The sequence below is a fragment of the Ursus americanus genome, chromosome 23, assembly GCF_024610735.1.
Source record: "Ursus americanus isolate L20-20 chromosome 23, mUrsAme1.1.p, whole genome shotgun sequence".
In the NCBI taxonomy this organism is placed as follows: domain Eukaryota; kingdom Metazoa; phylum Chordata; class Mammalia; order Carnivora; family Ursidae; genus Ursus; species Ursus americanus.
The window spans coordinates 19,452,992-19,476,534 of NC_142149.1; the positions used below are offsets into that span (position 1 = coordinate 19,452,992).

A 23,543-nucleotide genomic window follows, 5' to 3' on the forward strand; every position below is an offset into this window, starting at 1 on the left:
CCAACACCCCTCCCAGCCTCTGTCGCTCCCTCCCTGCCTCCGCCCTCGGTCGCTGGCTCCCCCGCGAGTGCGCAGCGGCGGCCACGGCCGGGCCCCTGGCGGCGAGGCTGGGCGGCGCCGCGCCTGGGGGCTGCCCCGACGGCGGGGTCCCCCGGGAGTCCCAGGCAGCCCTCGCCCGCGGGGCCCCGACTGGCGGGCAGCAGGCGTGGAGTGGCCGGGGATGGGGGTGGGAGAGCGGGGAAACCCCAGGCTCTGGAAATCCCAAACCAGGGCCTCAGTTTTCTCACCTGTAAAAAGGGAGGAGTGAAGGGTTGGACTAGCTGGAGATGCCTTCCAGCTCTGCACTTGTCATCTTTTGAGTCTCTAGATTTAAAAAGTAAATGTGTGTGTGTGTGTGTGTGTGTGTGTGTGTGTGTGTGTGCGCGTGTGTGTGTGTGTGTGTTTCTGTGGGTTGGGGACACAGCTTTTGTGACCTCAGAGGCAAAGCCCTAGGGAGGGGAAAGACTGGGGATTCCAGAGAAGGCATCTGGCAACCAGGGCTCCACCTCCCCCTCCTCCGATTACTCCCACCACCCTGCAGTCGCCCCTGCAGTGGAAACAGGAAAGAACCTTGGCAGTCTGAAGTTTCAAATCCCTCCCCCAAATTTTGCAGATAAGAAATGGAAGTCCAGAGAGGGGAAGGAGCTTGCCCAGGGTCACACAGCAGGTATATGGCCTGGTCCACAGACTATGATCCATAAATGATCCTGCCCCTCTGCTCACCCAGTCTGGTCACATCTGAGGCTGGGCCTACCTTCAGAAAGGTCCGGGAGGGCTGTCTTGAATCCTCACAAACTCACAATTGCCAGTAGGCCTTGCCAGAGCTGGGCACACCCTCTCTGAGCCTTGCCTGGGTCACAACCCCCTCCCTGAGAGCCCCCTACAGGGCCTGCAGAGTTGGGCAAGGCTGGGCTGGAAGCCTTCCATCCCCTTTGCCCAGCTTCCCCCTCCTCTGGGCCTCCCCTCTGCCTGGCAGTTGGCATTGGCAGCACCAAGCGAGGGCCTCGCTGGGCCAGGACCATGTGTCCTGGAGGGAATCATTCCCCTCTACCTCCCTCCCTCCCTATGCCTTCTTGGATCTGCCCTTTTCTCTCCATTCCCCACCCCTTCACACTACTCCCCCACCTTCTTGCCCCTCAGGACCTCCCCCACTTTCGTTCTTTTTCCTTCAGAGAAAAAGCCAAGTTTCCAATCCAGAAGCTGGGATGGCTGGGTCTCACCCACGGCTGCAGTCTCTTAGTCTCATGGAGGAGGAAGCACGCGGACTCTCCCTTGCTTCTTCCTTCACTCGGGGCAATTCATCTGGCAGAGGAGGGCCAGACACACAGAGCTAGAGGTCACCTGGAATGAGAGTCAAGTGTCAGAGCTAGAAAGACCTGTAAAGACAATTTTACAAATGGGGCAACATTGGCTGGAGAGAGGAAGTGACTTGGCCAGGGTCACACAACCTGTCAGGGGCAGAGGCAAACCCATTGCTACACGGAGGGTTTGTGCCCTCCAGCCTCTCAGTTCCAGCAGAGGGGTAAGCCAGTCGTTGGGAGTAGAGTCCTTGGGCTCCAAGTCCTCTGAGCCACATCTGGAAGGCGGAGGACCACCCTTTCCATGTGCCCACTTCTGGGCATCTGGAGAAGGTGATATGGGGATGCCAAGTCCAGAGTGGGAGCCCTGCCTGCCCACTTCCAGGCAGCCGCCTCTCCAGCCTGCTCCCCAGGGCCTGCAGGGGACCGCCGCGCCAGCTGGCAGCTGCACCCACCGAACATCTGGCTAGATTGGGCTGGGCTTGGCTAGAAGGTGGATAGTCCAGGCTCCTAAAAAACTAGGACTAAGGTGCCAGTGAACAAAACTGGAGGGGCTGGCCTACATGGATGTGCCCCCGTAGCTTCAGAAAGCACACATGCTATGCCCCCACCTTGTGTTCAGTGGCTGTCGCAGCTCCCCCGGCTAACTCTGGCTCTCTCCCTGTTTGGCCTCTGTCTGTGAGGCCCTGAATCCCAGTGTCTTTCATTGTCTGTTGCCTCCTCTTGCTTTTTGATTTTCCTCCTCCTTTTGATTCTTTCTCTCTAGGTCTCTGGTCTCTGTCTGGTTCTCCGATTCTCTCTGGGTTTCTCTCCGTTTCCTTGTGCCTCTGCCCTCCCTTTGCGATGCAACAGGGAGGAGGAGGAGCTTTGGAGCTTTCCCAGGATGGGCAAAGGCCACCCAAGGGAGTGGAGGAGGGAAGGGTGTCAAAGTTGGGTTGGGGGCAGAGGTGACTGTGGTCGTGGCTCCGGATAACACAACTACCCGGAAATGTCAAATTTGGGGTTTCTTTTTGCTTTCAGTCCCCTGCTTTGGTCTCTGTTATTTCCCACCACAAAGCACCCTGGTGGTTTCAGGGGCCCAGACGATAGAGGAGAAAACTGAGGCCTATGGGATGGGGTTCGGGAAGATCAGAAACTGCCTACGGTCTGGACTGAGCTGGGATCTCAGGCTGGCCTCTGCTAATTGCCCCTCATTCCCAATTCCAAGATACAACATTACATGGGGAGTGAGGAAGGATTATAAAAATCATATGGGAATACATTCCCCCGAAGAAGACTGACCATAAATTATTATTACGAATAGTAATAATCCCTAGCATAGTTTGTAGTTAGCATAGTAAAGACATAGCCTGTACTGAATCATGGCACATTGGTGTACAGACATCATTGTACCCTTCAACTCAGCGGATCTTTGCGACGACCTTGAAGGTAGGCAGAGCCACCTTTTTTTTTTTTTTTTTTAAGATTTTATTTATTTATTCGACAGAGATAGAGACAGCCAGCGAGAGAGGGAACACAAGCAGGGGGAGTGGGAGAGGAAGAAGCAGGCTCATACCGGAGGAGCCTGATGTGGGGCTCGATCCCAGAATGCCAGGATCACACCCTGAGCCGAAGGCAGACGCTTAACGACTGCACCACCCAGGCGCCCCTGAGCCACCTTTGATCAGCCCATAAAGGAGAGCTGTCCACAGTCGTCTGGCCAGTAGGTACACAGCTGGCCCCACGATCCAAGAGGCCCAGCCCCAGGCGCAAGTCTCAGTATATCCTTCCTGACATCCCCCAGCCCCAGCACGCACCCACAGACGGAAGATATCTCCTCTGGCTGGGCTAGCCCATAACGGAGTGAGGCCCTCCATCTCCACACCAGTCTGTGCCCTTGCTCCCTTGACCCGTGCATTTTATGAAGGTGGGTTTGAATTTATGGAGGAAGGGAAGAATCATCCCAAGTCCCATTTCTGGCCTGCCCTTGGAAGCCAGGTTAGCCCAGAAGGCTGTGTTCATGCCCCTTCCCTGGGGAGAACAGATTGAGGTCACCTTGACCTGTCTGGAGTCGGGGGGTGGGTGGGTGGAGGGAGGTGGTACAGAGATGTCTTTGTTTCCTCTGCTCCAAGTACCTTCTTCAAGTAGAGTTCCCGTGGTGGTGTGGGCACCAGAGGGCAGAGGGGAGGCAGGGTGGGGTGTACAGCCTTCCCAAGAAAGCTGGAAGCATTCCAGGAAGTATCTCTGTTCCCGCAGAGGGAGACCTGAAGCCCTTGGGCTTAACCGCTCTGCTCTACCCAACCTTGCCTCTGCTGGGATTATCTCCCTCCTCTCCAGCCCACCCCGGAAGCTCTTGGAAGGGGAGCCATAGGCCCATGCCCAGCATATACTTCACCCCCAAGACCACCATCTCTGCCTCTCCCCAGGCTCCCTATCCTGGTACCTCCCTGTGGACATGCTGCCTCCATTCTTGTCCCTGAAGACAGAGCAGGACCTAGGGAAGGGGTGTGTGTGCAGTGAGTAATTCTGTGTGAATCTGGGGGAGGGGAAGAAGCTGCTGGGTCCTGGGTGAAGCCTGTCTGCCCTTCCTGCCTCTGTCCCTTGTCCTCTACCACTCTTCAGGGAAGTCAGTTTACAGTGAAGTTACCAAGAGAACACGAGGCCATCTTGCCTGAGGCACAGTGACTATCCTCTGTTTCTGGGAATAGGGGCGGGAGGGGCTCAGGACTGCCTGGGTGGGTGGGAGGGAAAGCCTGCCTTCCTTTGTCCGGCTGCCCTAGCCACCTGCCTTGGGAGAGACACCTATGGGACAAGGAGAAGAGGGGGTGCAACGTCTGTGCTGAGCACACATTTCCTCTGCAGTCAGGAGAACGGGGAGCCTATCCTTCGATCTTCCTTCTCCCGGCAGGGGGAGGCCCTGGAGCCTGGGGGGTGGAGAGGGGTGAGGTGGCACAGAGCTGGCCCTCCCAAGGGGGACTGCCGGCTGTCCTAAGCAGCCATGGCTCGAGTCTGGTGCTCGTCCTCTTCCACGAGGACAACCAGGCCCCTCTACTCACTCATTTCTCCTCCTTCCAGACCAACCAGAAATCTTTTGTGCCTGAGCCAGCCCAGTACCTGACCTAAGCCCTGAGAGGGGCGTGTGGGGGAGGACAGTGCATCTCCTTGCCTGCCACCCCCCACCACCCTGCCACTTTCCCTTGTTGTGACCAGAGGGCGTTCCTTCCTCTCTGTCCCCGTTTCTCATTGTTCCTTGGTCCATTATGTCACAAATCCACCCACACCTTCACTGCTCGTTCCCCTGCTCCCAGCGGCCAAACTTGGCTCCCCAGTGCCTAGACCAAGTGGGGGATATAAAGCCAATGGGCCAGTGCTCCATCCCACCCCACTGGCTGCTGGCCTGCTCTTCATTGGCTGCTGGGACCCACCCTCCCCATGGACCTTCCCCATGCTAGTTTTTCAGCCATGCAGTCCCCCCAGTGTCCTGGCCTCTCTCACTCCCAGCTTTTTTTGCCCCTTTCATTCCACCTCCCTGGAATGCCATTCCTGCCTTGGCCCCCTGGTAACATGCTGCTCATCCTTCATGGGGTCAGGTGGTGTAGCGAAAAACTAGCAAAGGATTTGGAGTCCTCAGGACCTGGTGCAAAGCCTGGCTCTGCTGTGTGACTTTGAGCAGGTGAATCTGCCTCTCTGGGCTGAGCCACCTCCTGTGTAAAAGGAGACCAGCAAGACCCGTCCCCTAGGATTGCTATGAAGATTCAGTCACAGTGACTAGTGCATGACAGGTGTTCAGGGTCCCTGGCCAGTAGAGCGAGGCATTTTCTCCTGCGCTGTCAGGCAGCCCTCAATCCTGTACTGCGGGCCACTTGCTGTGGCTCTTCACTAGTTGCTGAAAGGCTGTGTTCCACTGCCTGGTTCATAATAGAGGCTTCATAGGTACTTATTGGCTTAATGAAGTTCCCTCCAACAGGACAGGGCTTCCCCATGCTCCGACACCGCAGGGGTTCCCTTACACTAACTAGTACAGACCCCTGTTTCCCTTTCACACATCCTGACCCGTAGCACACAGAAGGCTCTGGCCGCCGCCACCCTGGCCTCTGCCTGCTCTAGTCCTCCTGACCTGCTTTCCTGCTCCTGGCAACGTCGGCAGCCTCCTCCTTGCCCCGGGCTGGGCTGGCTTGTGAATTCTAAATCCCACTCACCAAATCAGGAAGATAGTGCCTGGGGTGACACTCTGCTCTCTCCTCTGTGTCAATCCTGTCCTCTCTGGATAATGCAGCATTGCCCCAGGGCTCTGGGTGGAGAGGGCACTGTGACACTGCCCCAGGACGCAGGTGGGGGCCCCTTTGGCTTGCCAGAGAGCCACCCCTTTAGTTCTGGCTGGAAGGGAGCCCACTTCCAGCCAGTGAGTGAGGCGCACAAGAGCAAGACAGAAAGTGTGTGAGAACTCCCAGGGGAGTCCTGTAAGGACCTGCACATCCATCGCTCACATCCCATCGCCTGTCCTCACCTCACCCCCATGCCACCTCTCCTGGCCCAGCAAGCTGGCTGGGGCTGGAGAAAGAGTACACACACATTTATCAAGTGCCTTCCGCAAGCCAGGCATGATGCCTAGTTACTCTCACAAACATTGTCTCTCCACTCTTTCTTTAAAAAAAAAAAAAAAAAAAGGTTTATTTTCCTAATGTTTTATTTCTTTATTTTTGAAGTTTTATTTATTTAAGTAATCTCTACACCCGACATGGGGCTCGAACTTGTGACCCCAAGATTAAAGGGTCGCATGCTCTTCTGACTGAGCCGGCCAGGCGCCCCTTCCTAATGTTCTAATAGGCAGTACAGTGCGTGGTATAAAACACGGAAAATTCAAAATGGTAAAGAGTTAGTCTTTCACCTTTCCTGTCCCTCAGATCCCTTCTGCAGGAGCAACCACAATTACTCAGGTCTTGGGTGCATCCCAGAAAGATTCTATGTATTTGCAGACATATATTATACTTTACTTCCCATGACTCACACCCGAGGGAAACTGAGGCCCTCCGAGAAGTGAAGTACTTTAACTAAGGTTCCACAGCTGGTAAGTTGGCAGAGCTGGGATTTGGAACCAGATCTAACTGAAAAACTCGGCTCTTTTCACCGCCCACGCTCTGGCAGAGGTAAGTCCTGGCATCGACAAAGCCTCTCTTGAACCACTGGCTGTGACCAATCTCCGTTCTAAGGCCCTGGAAATCTGGAGATCTGCCTTCCCGTCTGTTGAGTGTCCAATGCCTGTATTGACTTCATAAGGAGGAATCATTCCCCTATGAAAGAAGAGAAGTTCCCGCAAGCGTCCTTCCTTGGCTTCTATGTGGCTGGTGGTTCCCCAGGGACAGCTTGATTCCCAGGGCTCAGAGCATTCTGGAGAGGGAAGCCACATGAGGATGGGTCTCTGAGTAGAGGGGATTATGGTTGTGGTTTCAATGATGTTTTCAGAAAATGGCCTCACGTTCTCCCTGCGGCTGGGCAGGGCTGAGGGGGGTGTGAAGTGGGGAGCTGTTCTCTCTTCTCCATGGTAGCCAGATGCTTGTTCTCAAGAGCAAGGGAAGGAGGCTGGAGTCAGTCCCCAGGTAAGAGTAGGTTGGATGTATGAACAAGGGCTGCCCACCAGACTTCCAGGCTCTCCTCAAGCCTCTTTCTCTCCCAGGTCAGGACAGGGTCAGCTAAGAGATGACCAACTCTCTCTCCAGTGCTCGTCACTGCATCTGTAGCTTCTGTCTCTGGGAACTTTCTCTGTGGGCTCTCTGTGGGACTTTCTGGATTCTAGCTTCCCGTTCAGTTTCTTTCTAGGATTCCTTCTGCGTTATATCCCAGTCTGGTGTCCCCTCCACCTAGGGAACTATGTCCCTGAGGCAGAAGGGAAGAGGGTCTCATCTCATCTGAATTGGCAAGTAGGGAGAGGTAGGTGTTAGACCTTCCTTCCTGTCTCAGGTTGACAACATTCTTGTTTTGCTGAGGTAGTCGCCCAGAACATTCCGTCCTTAGTGTCTGTGCACACAGCCAGCCAGATCTATCTTGGTGCATAGTGGTCAGAGATGTGCTGTGAGACACCAAGAATAAAGAGGGTGTACCTGCCGCACCCTCCTGGCCATTCTAACTAGCACCCTGTGGCCATCGCTCGGCAGCAGCGAGGCAGCTAGACGGAATTCTAGACCTGACCAGTCCTAGGAAGAGGGGTGTAAATCTTCTCTGTTAACAGTTCTATAGTGCTTAAGTCATTTGAAGCCCTATACATGTATTACCTCACTTAATTCCCACCACAATGCTACGAGGTGGGTCCTGTGACTATCGCCACATGACAAGGAGGAAATCTCGAGGCCAAAAACTTGCTTAAGGTCACACAGCTCGAGGAGTTGACAGCAAGTCTGTTTTTAGATTCTTTGCTTTTAATTACTACACAGTCCCCCTGGTTTCCATTTCTATTCCTAGAGTGTAGGGTTTGTTCCTCAAATTTTTATGGGGATTTAAGGTAAATTTGGTAATTTAAAGGTAAATGGGACATTGTGTGCTGTCAGGGGTTGAGAGCCGTGTACACAAGAAACTGTCCTTTGACATAAGAGGTGCCATCATAGAGGCATGAACATGATGTGGTAGGAAACGGAGAGGAAGGTTCTCACTGCCCGGACCATGGGCAGACATCTAGAGGGCAGGATGCCCTTCCAGGCAGAGGGAACAGCATGTGTGCAGAGAGAAAAACTTACAAGAAGGAGAAATGTGGTGTACTCTCGTGCCAAAACCTCTTGCACAGTGACTGTCAGAGAGGTGCCAGAGCTCAGAGCTGGTGCTTCCGTCCAGCTTCCTGCTCCAGCCTGTCCTCCTGCTCTAGCCTCCAAGTGCCCTGTACCCACTCTGGGCAAAGCACTGTGCCAGGTGTTGGCCCAAAGTGTGGGATAGACGCGGTTGCCTGGGTGGGGGAGAAGGACTTTGTGATCAGCTACAGACACAAAGATCTTTGTGGTTGGTGTTATTCAAGAGGTGAAGGGAAGGCTGCTGGGAAGAGAGCTGCCACAGGAGGATTATGGGAGAACTTGGGCCTTGCAGATCTTGGTCATCTCTTGACATGAAGATTTTCAGACTGAAAGGAAGGGAAGCTCTGTGTGTATGTGTGGGGTCCTTCTCCTTCTGCCCCTGCATCTAGGTTTCTGGAGATCTGACATGCCTTGCTTTGGTGCTGGCCCTTGGAGGGTTGCCAGGGAAACGGCTGGCCAGCTCCAGAGATGTAGCCAGAGGAGAGTGGGTGACTCAGACTGCCTTCTCAGACACCACACCCCCTCCCCATTACATGGAAAAGGCTCTCAGAAACCCCTTTCCCCCTGGATCTTATAAAGGAGACCGTATTTGTGTTTATTCTTGCTTCTCTTAACAGAGCAGTCAGTTCCTCCCCGCAGCTCGGACTGGTGGGAGCCAGCAAGTCCCCAGGGAGGGAAATGGTGTCAGACGCCCCTTGCCCCCGAAGCCCCCCCCCCCCCCCCAGATTCACTCTGGAATCGTGGACGGATCAGTTGGCCTGGGCGAGTGTAAACTCCTGCTGTGTCCATTCAGGCTTTCCGCCCGGGTGGTAAGCGGCAGTCCTGGCTGAAACGCCCTCCAGGGAGCAAACCCGGGATAATTATTGATGGGGCAGCGGTGGACTTCTGACCCGGGCCTGGGAGGGACAGGACCCGGAACGCGGGCCTCAGCCCGGGGGAAGGGCGGGTGGCGGGCCACGGAGGGGGGCCAATCAACGCGACCACAACAGTCTGGCACGAGCCTACTCGCGGTGGTCGAGCCGACCCAAACAAAGCAGCATGTGCTCGTGGCCCCGTGGGACCCGGCTCGGGAGCCGAGAGGGGACGCCATTCGCCCCGGCGACAAGGGGCTGTGCGCGGCGCCCGACCCTCCCCCCAGCCCCCGTACGCGCCGGGGGGTTCCGGGTCCCTACCCGGGCTGCCGCGGACGGGGTGCGAAGGACCACGGGGCTCACGAGCGCGCGCCGGGCGGAACCAGGAAGCGGCGCGCGCCGCCGCGGGGCGCGCTCGGGCTTCGGTGCGCGAGCGGCGCGCGCGCCCCCGCGGGACCCGGCGTGAGGAGACTCGGCGGCCGGAGCCGTCACCCCGGGCGGGGACCCTGCGCAGGCGACTACGCGCGGCGGCCCGGCCGAGGGAGGGAGCGAGCGGGCGGGCGGCAGCGGCTGGCGCCCGAGGGGCCGAGCGAGGTAGGAGCTGCGGGGCGAGCCCTGGGCTCGGGGCAGGGGAAAGAGGCCGGGGAGCCCGCCCGGGCGGGGCCCCGCGCCCCGGCCGCCCAGAAGCCCGGCAGGGCCGCGCCGCCGCCATCGCTCCCCGGGCCAGGAGGGGCCGCGGTGGCTGCGCGCTGGGGGCCGGGGGCGAGGGCGCTGGGGGCGCGCGAGGGGCGTCGTGCCGAGGCGGTGGCGGGCGGAGGGTGGAGAGTGTGGAGACCGTGCTGGCGCGTGTGTCGGGGTGGGCGTGTGAGGGCCCCGGCGCCGACCCCTGCCAGCGGAGGGGGCTGCTGTCGGCCACCTCACACCTCCGGGTTGCAGTGCCGAGTAGCCCCTGGCGTGTCCTTGCTTTTCCTCCTTTTTGAAAAGAGGGATCTGTGACTCCCGGGGTGGGATGAGCCCGGGGGTGCCCGGTGGGGTGGGGGGTGTTAGGCAAGCCTCAAGGAACAGTGCCTTATATGGAGTCAAGACAACAAATACGAACATTTCGATATGGCTTTGGGGTGCGGGATCCCACATCAGGACCTGCCAGGCCCCGGCTGGTGCGTGTGGCAGTGGGATGCAGCGTGCTTTTTTTTTTTTTTTTTTTTTTTTTTTTTTGCTAGCCGGGGATAAATAGTAAAAAAAAGTGCTCCTGGTGTTGGGGGTAGATATGGAGAGTCGGAAGGCAAGTCGTGGTGTCACAAAAGCCGGTCTGAGGCTAAAGGAATCTGGCAAGATGGTCAGGCTGATCAAAGAGGAAAGAACTTGTGTGGAGCAAGAGTCGTTTGCAGACACTTGTAGCTAGCAGTGATGGAAAAGGCAAAGAAGAAAAACAAGTGCCAGCTTTTAGGAAGGTGGGATTAATGAAAACCGCAAGAATGCGAAAGGCAAAAGGAGATAGTGATCCTTCCCAGTTCTTTTTCTTCTTGTCCCCCCCCCCATGATCCTGTGAGACCTTTGATTCAGATAAACAGTACTAAAAGTGGGTCATAGAATGTTGGAGCTGGAAAGGACCCCGGGATTATGTTACATTCTCTTACTGTGCAAATGAGGAAACTGAGGCCCCAGGTAGATGGAGTAAGTGGCCTGCTCAGTTCACACAGCCGTTCAGTCGTTCTAAGACTGAAATGTCCGTCTGAGGGCTCTCGGGTCAGTGCTCTGTGCTGTGGAGCAGTAGATATTTGCCTAAATATAAATTCCGTTAATTGTCTCTGGAATGTCTTCGGGGAATGCCCCTTGCAAGGACTAGTGTGTCACCAAATTATTAAACTGAGGTTTATGTCCTTTTTTCTGTCTTCAAATGGTGTTGATCATCCACTGGTATCTTAGGTTTCCAAACTGGTTGGATAGCCGCCTGGGCCATAATAAGCTTTCAGCTGTTGTGTATATTATCTCAAATAATTTTGTTATTGTTCAATGAAGATAATATAACTTTGCCTCTTTCCTCAACATTCTTCTGTTATTCATTTGTTTATATTGTATTTATTGGCTAGTAGAAGAGGATGTATTTTATTTCGTGTAGCTTTCACGTTTTTCTAATTTTATTTTGTAACACCATGAACATGGGATTGGTTCTGATCATTTCACATGGTGGAATCCTGTTGATTGACTTTTTATCAAGGCTTTGGGTTTTTTGTTTGTTTTGGTACCAATTTTCATCTCATGGAAGATTATTGTTGTTGTAAATGGGAGAAGGGGCTGCCGATTTTAAGAAAAATTTACTACGTGACAAATTGTGACATCTGTCATGTTTAATTAAAACACCACACTTTGGTCAGGTAAGTGGCATCTGTTTTCCATAGCCTTCTGGAAAATGAAAATTTCAAGCACCTGGTTGAGACACAGGGAAGGAATGGAGAGATCTTTTTTCAAAAAAGCGAAACCTCAGAAAAAAAAAAGTTGATTTCTATCACTAGCAGTTTGGTTATTGCATAACTTGGAGCTGAACTACATAAAATCTTTGCTGTATACCCAACTCCATAAATTATCCCGCCTTCTCCCTTGTCCTGGCCTTTACAGCATTCATGTTTTTGCCAACAGGATATTAATATAGATTGTGTTAAGAAATTTAAGGTGGATATATTTCTTCCATGGGAACTTCGTGATGTATGTGATAGAAGGGGGGGGGAAGTGCTATCATTGTTTGGAGTGTTACAACATAAATATTTTGGTCAGCACTTCCTATTGTGCCCCAACTTCTCATTTCATCTTCATTTTCTGGCTCTCAATTGATTTTTTTTAAGTGCTATTTACATATACAGAAACCACATCAAGACTAGTAAAGGGTGCCATTTATTGCTCTTTTGATACTTATGTCAAGTTTCTCAAGTTTTATTAGTGTTAGTATTCAAATTATTTGTGATTTGTGTTAGGTTTATATTTATGCGCTTGTGGTGGTTCATTTGGCTTGTTTTTGTGCAGGTAGGTGATAGAGGTATTCTTACAAAGGGAAGATGATGTAAATAGGTAGATAACACATGCAAGATTGGATTGCAGGTTGAAGGTAGAATCAAAGGAAGCTTAACTGTTCTAGCGCCCTGTAAACGTGTGTATCTCAGAAGTATTCAGAGATTTCTGGATGTCCTAACTACCAGTGAGATTTCCCCCCCTTCTTTTAGAGTGTCGATTACCACATTATTCCTACAAAGGAAGCAAAAAAAAAAAATCCAGTTTTTACTAATTTGTCTTGAGTATTTGAAACTTATTCTTCTAAAAAGTTACCTGACAGTTCCAGGTTACTGAGCTCTTCGGGAGACCAATATCCCTTTACTGCGTAGTAAAGTGTCAGAATACTTTGACTCCGGAACTTAATAAAAATAATGTTGAAAAGTTAGCTCTAAAGTATCAGCGTCCCCAATTTTGTGTAGTGCTTAAAGGAAAAAAATGTTTTTCTTTAAATCTTAGCTTTGTTAATAGAAGTGTTCTAAAATCGGAAGTATTGTTTCCCCTGCAATGTGGGAAACACAACAGTCTTATGCTTATTTCTGGGAATAAGAAAGTCACATTTAACAATCTAGTTTCCATTGATCATGCTGTTTTTTGTACATTTAAATCATGAGCATCACAGTGATAAAAACTTTTTTTAAAAATTGTATTCGTTTTTAATTATTGTGTCCTTATTTTAAGTAGAATATTGACATTGGATCCTCTCTTGTTAATGATGATCCTTTGTTACTGAAAAACTTAAGCCAGTTTGGAGAAGATTTTATGTATATAAATCTATGCTATTTTTACTAATCCAAGAGAGGAGTAATTTACAGGTGTTAGATTTTTAGTTGGTTGATTGAGACCCTCACTTTTGGTGGTTTCAGGGTTTTAGATGACATTTATTACTTTTGTTAGTTTTGGTCACACCCATGACTTCCTTGGAAGGTATCTTTGAGGTTTGGTTTCCTTTTTTTTTTAATGGTAATATTGGGGTGGGGGTGCTTCCTGTTTGTATTTTCAAAATTAGGTCCACATGTTAACTTTCTTGTAGTGTCACATTTTTATTTTAAACATATAAAGAGAAGCATCAGATGTCATGTGGTTTATCTTTGTCCGTTGTACTGTTTCATGACAGCCTTACTGAGCTCAGCCTGCATACTCACTTGGGAAGGCAGGGCATTCCTGAATCTTTTCCCAACTCTCTTCAAGGTGTAGCAGCCTCAGAAGGACTCTTAAAACAACAAAGTTGCAGTTAACAGAAGATTGGGGCTGTTGCTCTCTCTCTCTTTCCAGGTACCTAGATAATGTATAGCACTAAGATAGAGTTGAAATGTATTATAAGGAGCCTTGAACGTCGAAGTTTTAAAGAAGAGTTGCTTTGGCCTTATATAATCTAGAACCCCACATATTAAGTAGTGACTGTAGCAGTTTTACTGACCTCACTTAAGTCATACAGAATGTCATGGAGGATTTAAACAAGAACTAGGACAAATTTAGGGTATTGTAGTAGAACTTAGGAGAAATCACCCTGAGCCATAAAACTCTTCTTTGACCCTCCCAGATAATTTTTATGTGGTATGTCACCTTTAATATAAATATTGGAATATGAGTTATGTGGAGCCTTGAAGAGAAGTATATTCTTGGAAGGAGTACATATAGTATTGTTTCTGCGATTAAAGCAAGTGGCCTTTTCCCAACCCTCAACTGACTTTATTCCAGGGAGTATAAAGACTAGACTCCTAATTAAATTGGTATTCAAATATGTTTGCAGTTTAGGGGCACTTTATCTCTCCTAAATATTCTCGGGGACCACCTTAGTGAAGGCAGGACTGCATTAGCATACCGCACGGTTTTGCGTAGCGCACTTTGTAGGTGAGCTTAATACAGAGTGTCTTGACCTCCCAGTGCCCTCCCCCCCAGTATTCAGTAAAGGAGAGGTTAGAATTTGTCACATACTGGATATTTTCTTTCTTGGATTTATTCATAATAATTACATCCATTTCCCATGTATTATATTACTATTAAGATAAAAAAATACATATATTGATTGATAAGAACATTTATCTTTTGGAAGCTAGCTTGCAAAATCTACTCCAACACTCACTCTCCATTTATTCTTCCATTGCTTTTCGCATTTTTTTTTAATGTTTTCCGGATTTCTATTATGAAGAGAAATACCTCCACATTCAATGTACTGCTGGTTTTTTGAGGTGTTTGTGCTGACTCATTTTTTTAATTATACTAAGATATAGAGTATGGTTTGAGAGCAGCAATGAGATTCTCAGAAAATATGAAAACTTTCCTTTCTGACTAGAGAAAGGTTGGGGAAGACAAGGGGAAATACATCAATGAGCCAATGAATTATTGTTATTTGTTGGGATTAATTTGATGACTAATATTTTCAATGCCCATCAGGCTAGTAAAGTGAATTTGGCTTTACCCTGTAATGATAATAGGACAAACCCAAGTATTTTCTAATACTGCTTGTTTTCCCCTGGTAGGGGATTTTTTTTTGCATATGGGAAATCAAGCCAAAGTTACCAGTAACAGCCACATCCATTATTTGTATTAAAAACAACTATTTCTCACTCTGGGCTATAGCTCTACCTACCATGAGCTCATCTGGGAAGATGTACTAGTTATCTGTATAATAATTATTCCATCTTTCAAAAAGTGATCAGAAAATTAACTAAAAAGTACTTCAAATTATGTCCAAAGCCTAAAAGTAGAAAGATAATAAAAATAATGCCTAACACTGTCCACTTACAGTGTGCCAAGCAGACAGTTATAAGCTCTTGCCATATTTTAACTCATGATCCTCAAAGGGGAGGGTATTATTTTCAGATGAAAGATGAAGAAATGGCCACAGAGAAGTTAAGTAACTTGTCCAAGGTCACGTTGCTAGTAATAATGGCAGGACTGGATCCAGACCCAGGCCAAGCTGATTCTGAAGGCTGTTTCTAACCACCACACTTGCCAGAGAGAGCAGGCAACTGCAACTTTGCAGTAAGACATTTGGTTTCTTTAAGGCTTACATTTCTTTATTTGTGTTTCCAAATGGACTCTTGTTTATTTTTAATGGAAAAAAAATGTATACATATTTAGAAATTTTTAGTTTGTGAATGTGCTGGTAAGTATTTTTCCACCTAAGTATATAATCCTGGTGGAAAATATGTTAAAACAGACAAGGTCTTAATTCTAACTATAAATTGTCCGTTGTTGTTCTGCCACTACCATTACCATATACATCATAGGAGAAGGGCTGTAAGCCATCTCCTTGGCCTCTCTTTACAAACAAAAGGATCATTGAGGCCAATTTAGCACATAACACGTGTTTGTTCACTGAAAAGCAAATATCCAGCTCATTTTATTTACAACTTTATTTTGAAGGGATTTGTAGCCCTATTCTTATTTAATCGAAGCTTTTCAGTGTGACTAATTGTGATTTCTGAGATAGAAGGATTTAAGAATTTTAATTTGGGGGGTTAATTTTTAAGGCAACTGAAGCAATTATTGTGTGGTTAGAGCTATGCAAAGGCCATTAGAAACTAGTCTCAGAAATTTATTCCTTTTTATATGTGATGGTCTCAGCATTTTTCCTTGGAGGTAGATTGTGAAGTTAAATCTTGGAGACAGAATTCACTACCCTAAAGTGTAGTGATCTGAATTTGAGAGATCAAGTTAGGGAGGAGAGAAACTTCAATTCCCTGAGCAGAGAGTATAAACTTGTTCAAATAAACAGAGGATGTTGTCTTCCAGGATTGTCAAACTGTCACCTTTGACCAGGGTTGAATTTTCTTTGAATGTTGACAGAAGTTACAATGTCAGTGGAAAAAGCTTAATGTGAAATATCTATAACTCAGAATTTCCTTATGTTTGTGTCAGTGAGATCCTACAATTAAAGCTGTTTTTTTTTTCTACGTCTGATGAGTTTTAAAAAGCGTTCAGTGGGGTTTTCCAGCCTTTAGGTGAGAGTAAATTAGAAAGTTTATGAGAAATTATTTTGTGTTGTCTAAAATTCAGAGCTTATAACCTGTGGCAGATCATTACGTTTTTATAAAGAATGGGACTTAATTCAACCTGCAGAAAATGTTTTAAATAAGCTATATTCACAAATGCCATTGTAGCATTTATAAATAGAAACTGTTGAGCCCTTAATCTGTTAAAGTACTAGAAAATGGAATTTATCAGCTTTGTCATACAGCATTCTACAAGATAGTCATTTGTAGTTTAACTAGATAAACCATTTTCTCAGAAATAATGTTAATTCTATGTTTTTGTTTTGCTTCATGTTTCTGAAATATTTTGATAATCTTTTAGGCTTGAGAAAAATAACAAACTAGAGATCTACAGAAATATACAGCTCTTTACAAAATGAAACAGTCCACCCTGCGGGTTTATGTTTTTACAATTTGTGATCTGTTTCTGGTAGAAAGTGAGGGAGAGTTATAGTGAGAACTGGACATTATAGAGCCTTACTCTAAAGGTATGGAAGGCCTAATACATAGAGATGCAATGCACATATTCCTTCTCTTTGTGTTGTTGTTACTGTTTCAATTATGTAACGATATATGGAAACCCTGAACATATCCTAAGCATATTTTAAAGGTAAGTTTATTTTGTAATGAGTTTAAATATCAGGTAAAAATACTGAATTCATTGTAATCTGTATAGATTTATCTTCCTCCTTAACTGTTGAAGGTATCAAAACAAAATAGAAAATATTTGGCTTCCTGAATGGCATGGCTGCAATTAACATGCTGAGTTGGTGATGAAGCAGGATTCCTTGATTTCGCAATACCAGAGCAGAGCACATAATTTTAAAGGAATGAGTCCTTAAGTTATTACCTTAAGCACACATTTTTTAAAAAAGATTTTATTTATTCATTTGAGAGAGAGAGAGATGAGCAGGGGGCAGAGGCAGAAGCAGGCTCCCCGTGGGGCAAGGAGTCCGACGTGGGACTCGATCCCAGGCCCCTGGGATCATGACCAGGCCCCTGGGATCATGACCTTAGCCGAAGGCAGACGCTTAAACGACTGAGCCACCCAGGCATCCCTTAAGCACACATTTTAAATTATGTCCTAGAAATGTGACATTGTCAAAATTTATGGTTTTGAATTTCTGTTACCCAAATGTGAGAGATCTAGTTTGGAAAGAACTTTGCATTACGTTACAGTATGTTGGTAAATTTGAACAAGGCAAACATAAGAAAAACCAACCAGTGGCTTTTATGGAATAACTCATAAAAGAAAAAAATACACATAAGTGCATAAATACTAACAATTTCCTTATGCCAAAAAAATGCCAGAAGCAGAAGATAAATGAGAAAATAAGAAAAACTTTGTAAATACATATGACAAAAGGTTATACATTAATATTATTATTGTTTTTAATAAAGATTTTATTTATTTATTTATTTATTTATTTATTTATTTATTTATTTATTTATTTAGAGAGGGTGAGCTCAAGCAAGGTGAGGAACTTAGGGAGAGGGACAAGTAGAGCTGGACTCAGGGCTTGATCCCACGACCCCGAGATTATGACTGAGCCGAAACCAAGAATCTGATGCTCAATCGACTGAGCCACCCAGGCGCCCCAGGTTATGCGTTAATATTAATATATAAAGAATATATACCAAAAATAGGAAAAAAGTGGCCTCCCAAAGGGAAGATGAACAAAAGAATTACAAATGCTCAATAATCATACAAAATTATGTTCAACTGCACTAGAAATCAAGAAATAAAAAAAAAAAAGATGTAATTTTTCCTGCTAACAGATTTATAAAACTAAAAATATTGAAAAAGTAAGAACAATGTTGCTTAGGAATGTGGGGAAACTGGCACCTTCATATTCATTGGTCAGATGTAAATTGGTGGTTTTTTTAAAAAAAGATTTTATTTATTTGGGGGGGGGGGGACCAAGCATGAGCTGGGGAGAGGCAGAAGCAGACTTCCCACTGAGCAGGGAGCCCGATGAGGGACCTGATCCCAGGACCCTGAGATCATGACCTGAGGCGAAGGCAGACATTTAACCAACTGAGCCACCCAGATGCCCCTAAATTGGTGCTTTTTTTTGAAGGGCAGTTTGATACATGTATTGAAAGCCTTAAAAGTATGTATACCTTTTGACCTAATAATTCTATTTAGATGACATAATCTGAAATATGTTCAAAGATTTGTATATTTGTATATAAGGATGTTTCTCATAGTGTTATTTAAAATAGCAACAGTTGGAAACAACTTCAGTGTTCAGCCTTAGAGGATTAATTAGCTAAATTGAAAAATATCTTACATAATGGAATACTATTCAGCCATTTCAATCATGTTCTAAAACAATATTCAATGACATAGGTAAAGTTTACAATATATTACTAAATGAAGAGGCACATTGCAGAACAATCACATATAGTCATGCTTGGAAAAAGTATGGGTATTGAAAAAATATTCTGAGCTATAGGATTCTCAGTGTGTGCGTGCATGCGTGGTCTCTAGTGTCTTCACTTTTCTGTAATCAGGTAGTGATAAACGGAATACTTTGAAATCAAGAAAAAATATTTAATGAATGGATAAAGAAAATATGAGAGAGATAGGTATAACAGAGTATTATTTAGCCATAAAAAAGAAGGAAATCTTGTCATTCACGACAACAGGATGAATCTAGAGCATTATGCTAAATCTAGAGCATGAAATAAGTCAGAGAAAGACGAATGCTGTACGATCTCACTGATATGTAGAATCTTAAAAAAACGAACTCATTAGAACAAAAAAACAAAACCCAGCAGATTGGTGGTTGCCAAAGGCCAGGGGTAGAGGACTGTGTGAAGGTGGCCAAAGGTACAAACTTCCAGTTATCAGATGAGTAAGTTCTGGGTATGTAATATACAGCGTGGTGACTACAGTTAATGTATTGTGTATTTTAAAGTTGCTAAGAGAGTAGGTCTTAAAGGTTCTCCCCACCACAGGCACACACACAGATTGTAACTATGTGAAGTGATGGATGCATTAACCAACCTAATATGGTAAACATTTTAAGATATATATGAAATTACTACATTGTATACCTTAATTTTACACCACCTTTTTATGTCAGGTATATCTCAGTAAAAAATAAAGTGGGGGAAAGTTTTTTTTTTTCAAAGATTTTATTTATTTATTCGACAGAGATAGAGACAGCCAGCGAGAGAGAGAACACAAGCAGGGGGAGTGGGAGAGGAAGAAGCAGGCTCATTTCGGAGGAGCCTGATGTGGGGCTCGATCCCATAACGCCAGGATCACGCCCTGAGCCGAAGGCGGACGCTTAACCGCTGTGCCACCCAGGCGCCCCTGGGGAAAGTTATTTTTAAAATGACTTTTGTGTGTTGATTTAGAATGAGAAACTGGTTTTTATTTTCAGTTAGTATTTCGTTTTTAGGAGAAGAAAATGAGTAGTTTGTGATGTTTGTGTTAAATATTCGGCATAGTATATTTATTTGGTATGGTTTATGGCATCTTTTGTTGAAGAACTATATTAAAACTATTCTAATTATATTTAACGGTTTCAGAATTAACATAATCTGAACTTGAGGACTGAGTTATTTCCTGTACTTGGTGGAATGGTCCATTTTTTAATAAATAAGCTGATAATGAATTATATTGTTTTATAAATGTAATATTTATAAATATAATAAATATTTATAATTATATGCAATATTTATAAATATATAAATTATAAATAAATGTAATATTTATAAATACAAATATTGCTTTATTTGTGTATGTGCCCTGCTAAATTACCATTCATTTCATATTGAAGATGTGTGTTCGTTTTTTTCCAACTTTTTTTTTTTTTGTAAAGATTTTATTTATTTATTTGACAGAGAGAGAGGCAGCCAGTGAGAGAGGGAACACAGCAGGGGGAGTGGGAGATGAAGAAGCAGGCTCCCAGCGGAGAACCCTGATGTGGGACTCGATCCCAGGACTCTGGGATCATGCCCTGGGCCGAAGGCAGACGCTTAATGACCCAGCCACCCAGGCGCCCCATTTTTTTCCAACTTTTGAAAAAAAATCGGTCTAGTTATTTCTGGTAACCCTGTGAACATTGTATTATTTCATTGTGTTTTGTGTATTTGCTTTTGTACTGCTTTCTCTTTCATGATGATACCTACAAAGATTGCTAGGTTTATGGATTTTTTTTCCTTGTAATTCCATTAGTCATGCTTAATGACATCTTTAAATGTTTATTGTATTCATTTGGGACTATCTGGTAAAGGAAATCTCTAGTGAAAGATACTTTCTCTTGGGTGTATGTCATTGCCAATACAAGAGACTTGTGTTCTGCCTTAATTAAATTCATATTAAATAGTTTCTTTATAACTAGATTTAGTGTTCAAAAGCCTTTTTACATTTTAAGAAGTTTAAAGAAGAAAAATGAAAATAAATTACAAGTTGATGTTTTAGGAGAATTCTGGAGTACAAGTATTTAGGTTTTAGCACTTTTGCAGCAAATAAAATTACATCTTAAAAAAATATATATATATACGTGTATATATATATACATATATATATGTGTATATATATATACACGTATATATATATATATACGTATATATATATGTATATATATATATATATTTGAGTCCAGCAGAAGACCTACTTACTTTATTTTTATTTTTTTTAAGGATTTTATTTATTTATTTGAGAGAGAGAGGGAGACAGAGCACAAGCAGGGGGAGAGGCAGAGGGAGAGAGAGAACCAGACTCCCTGCTGAGCAGGGAGCCAGACTTGGGGCTCTATCCCAGGACCTGGAGATCATGACCTGAGCCAAAGTCAGACACTTAACCAACTGAGCCACCCAGGTGTCCCAAGATTTTTTTTAAAGTAATCTCTACACCCAATGTGGGGCTTGAACTCACAACCCCAAGTTCAAGAGTTGTACACTTTTCCGCTTTTCCGACTGGGCCAGCCCGGTGCCTCGAGGCCTACTTATTTTATGTAAAATTCAGCTCAGTAAAAATCTTCCTTAACCTGGATTGTGCCTTGTAATTTGTTGTAATGGAATTTGCTGTAACAGAATTTTAAGTAAATTTTGAGAATACTAAAACATAAGAGAAATCATATAGTACTTTTTAGTGTTTTGTAAACCTAAATCCGTAAGTAGTTAATTCAGATGTAGAAAGATGAATAAATATCTTCATGTATTAAAGATAAAACCATAAACATATATTGCCCAGTATGCCTTCATAAATAAATCCTGTTGATTTTCTGGTTCTTTTTTGCTTATTACTTCTTACCTTCTCTGCCTCCTGAAAATGTGATCAATCTCATTTAATCCAAAATTATGTTTTCCTTTGACTTTAGTGTATTTATCATTGCTGATTTTCTCTCTGATCTGTTTTATCACTATGATATTATTATGACCAGTTAGAATAATCCCCTTTCTTCTTCTTCTTTTTTTTTTTTTTTTTTTTTTTTTTTTTTTTTTTTTTTTAAAGATTTTATTTATTTATGTGACAGAGAGACAGCCAGCGAGAGAGGGAACACAAGCAGGGGGAGTGGGAGAGGAAGAAGCAGGCTCCCAGTGGAGGAGCCTGATGTGGGGCTCGATCCCGGAACGCCAGGATCACGCCCTGAGCCGAAGGCAGACGCTTTAACCACTGCGCTACCCAGGCGCCCCTCTTCTTCTTCTTTTTTAAAGATTTTATTTATTTGTTTGAAAGAGAGTGAGTACAAGCAGGGGAAGGGACAGAGGGACAAGCAGACCCCAGCTGAGTGGGGAGCCCAATGTGGGTCTCCATCTGAGGACCCTGAGATTGTGACCTGAGCTGAATGAAGTCAGATGGTCAACCTACTGAGCCACCCAGGGGCCCCTCCCCTTTCTTCTTTTATATATATGAATCATATTTACCAAACTATGAGATATTTAAAAAATTATATAAATTTGGGGCCTCAGTTTTTACATCATATATTTATAACATGGCATCAGTAAATTATATATTTTTAAATTAAGATATAAAATGATTTATTGCCTTCTTAATTTAGAACTAGTTACTTTATTGTGTTCTAGTCTTTATCTGGTTTTGGAGAACTTGGTTATTCTCACAAAGATAAGTCTTTCCTAAGTATATAAAGCTTAAGGTTATCTCTTTAAAGGAGCTCAAATACATGTAACATTCAAAAGACGATAAAAAAAATTACTTCTTTCAAAAGTTAACATTATAGTTTTGTTTGAAACTCTTTAATGTGCTTTTTGTTTCTTAGCTGCCAGAGGGCTTTTTGGGGTCGTGTATGTATGTGTATTTAAAAATACTTCCAAAGTGAGTAGAGAAATTTATTTCAAAATTTTCCAGTAATTGGGCTACCAATCAAGGTAAGACTTGGTAAATATTTGTTGACTGCTGAATGAATGGGCTGTATAATCACATATACTTTTTAAGGCAAAATTAGACAACAACTTGCCCCATTAAACTATATTTGCCAGTGGTTCTTAACCATTTGAGTATTAGGGGACCTTTTGAGACTCTAATGAAACCATTGACTCTCTTCCCAGTAAAATACACATACACATAAAATTTTGCATACATTTCAAGAGGTCTGTGGACTCAGGTCACAAACCCCTGATATAAACAACCTGCCCTCCATTAATGCAGGTAGTGGAGGTGGAGGCATATGGAGAAGAGATAAAGTGATCCAAGTTTACAAAATGTGGGCTTGTTTAAAAACCTTTAGTCTGATCTTGTCACCTGGGGGCTCAGCAAGGACTTATCCTACCCCCTCCCAGGACCTCAATAAATATCATTCTACTTCAGTAGTCTTAAGGTCTGTATTTCATTGCATAGCCCTAGCATAATTTAGTTAATCCACTAATATCTACTAATGGATATTTAAGTTGTTTCCAGTTTTTCTCTTTTATAAACAACACTGTGGTGCAGATTCTTAGGTTGAGTGGGCTTTTTTTGCAATTACTGGACCATCCTCTTAATGTAAGTTCTAGAAGTAGAGTTGCTGAGCAATTTGCATAGATAGTGCACCCTCCAAAAAGACCACCCCAGTCAACATGCCTACCAAAAACTAGTGTATGATGGGGATGGCATTTCCCCATATCTTCCGTAACTGAGTATTGATAACCTTTATGTCTTTGCTAGTCTCTCATATTTATATTTCTTTGATTTCTAGCAAGTTAGACAGTGCTTCACATGTTCATTGGCCATTTTGTTTCTTTTTTTTTCATTTGCCCTTTTATATAATTAGCCTTTTTTCTATATAGCTGTTTGAGTTTTCCCAAAGATCTTTCTGTCTTACATATTACAAGTAATTTCCTCCCAGTTTTTTCTCTTTTCTTGTCTTTCAATTTTGTGTAGTATTTTTTGCAGTACAAAATGTTAAATTTTTATGTTGTCTAATTTAATAATCTTTTCTTCTCTGGTCTGGCTATTAAGACATGCTTAGAAAAACCATTTCTACCCAAAGATTATAAAATTTTCATTTGTATTTTCTTTTAGGATATTTTGTGGTGGTTTTTTTTTGCATTAAGTTCTCCATCCATCTGGAATCTATTTCTATGTAAGAAGTGAGGTGGGAATGTAACTTTTTGTTTTGA

At 44.8% G+C, this 23,543-nt stretch overlaps 1 protein-coding gene across 2 annotated transcripts in view; it reads left to right on the forward strand.

The window, feature by feature from the left end:
• The first annotated feature begins 9,378 nt into the window (after positions 1 to 9,378).
• The window catches only part of LOC123781849 (signal transducer and activator of transcription 5B), a 63,767-nt gene continuing 49,602 nt past the window's right edge, over positions 9,379 to 23,543 (forward strand). Inside the window, exon 1 of one of the 2 annotated variants that reach the window (XM_045781593.2) lies at positions 9,379 to 9,537. The gene's annotated coding sequence lies outside the window, so the exon portion shown is untranslated. Of the gene's footprint in view, positions 9,538 to 13,176; positions 13,261 to 23,543 lie in introns of those variants that run through there. The other variant, XM_087854381.1, reaches the window with a different exon arrangement.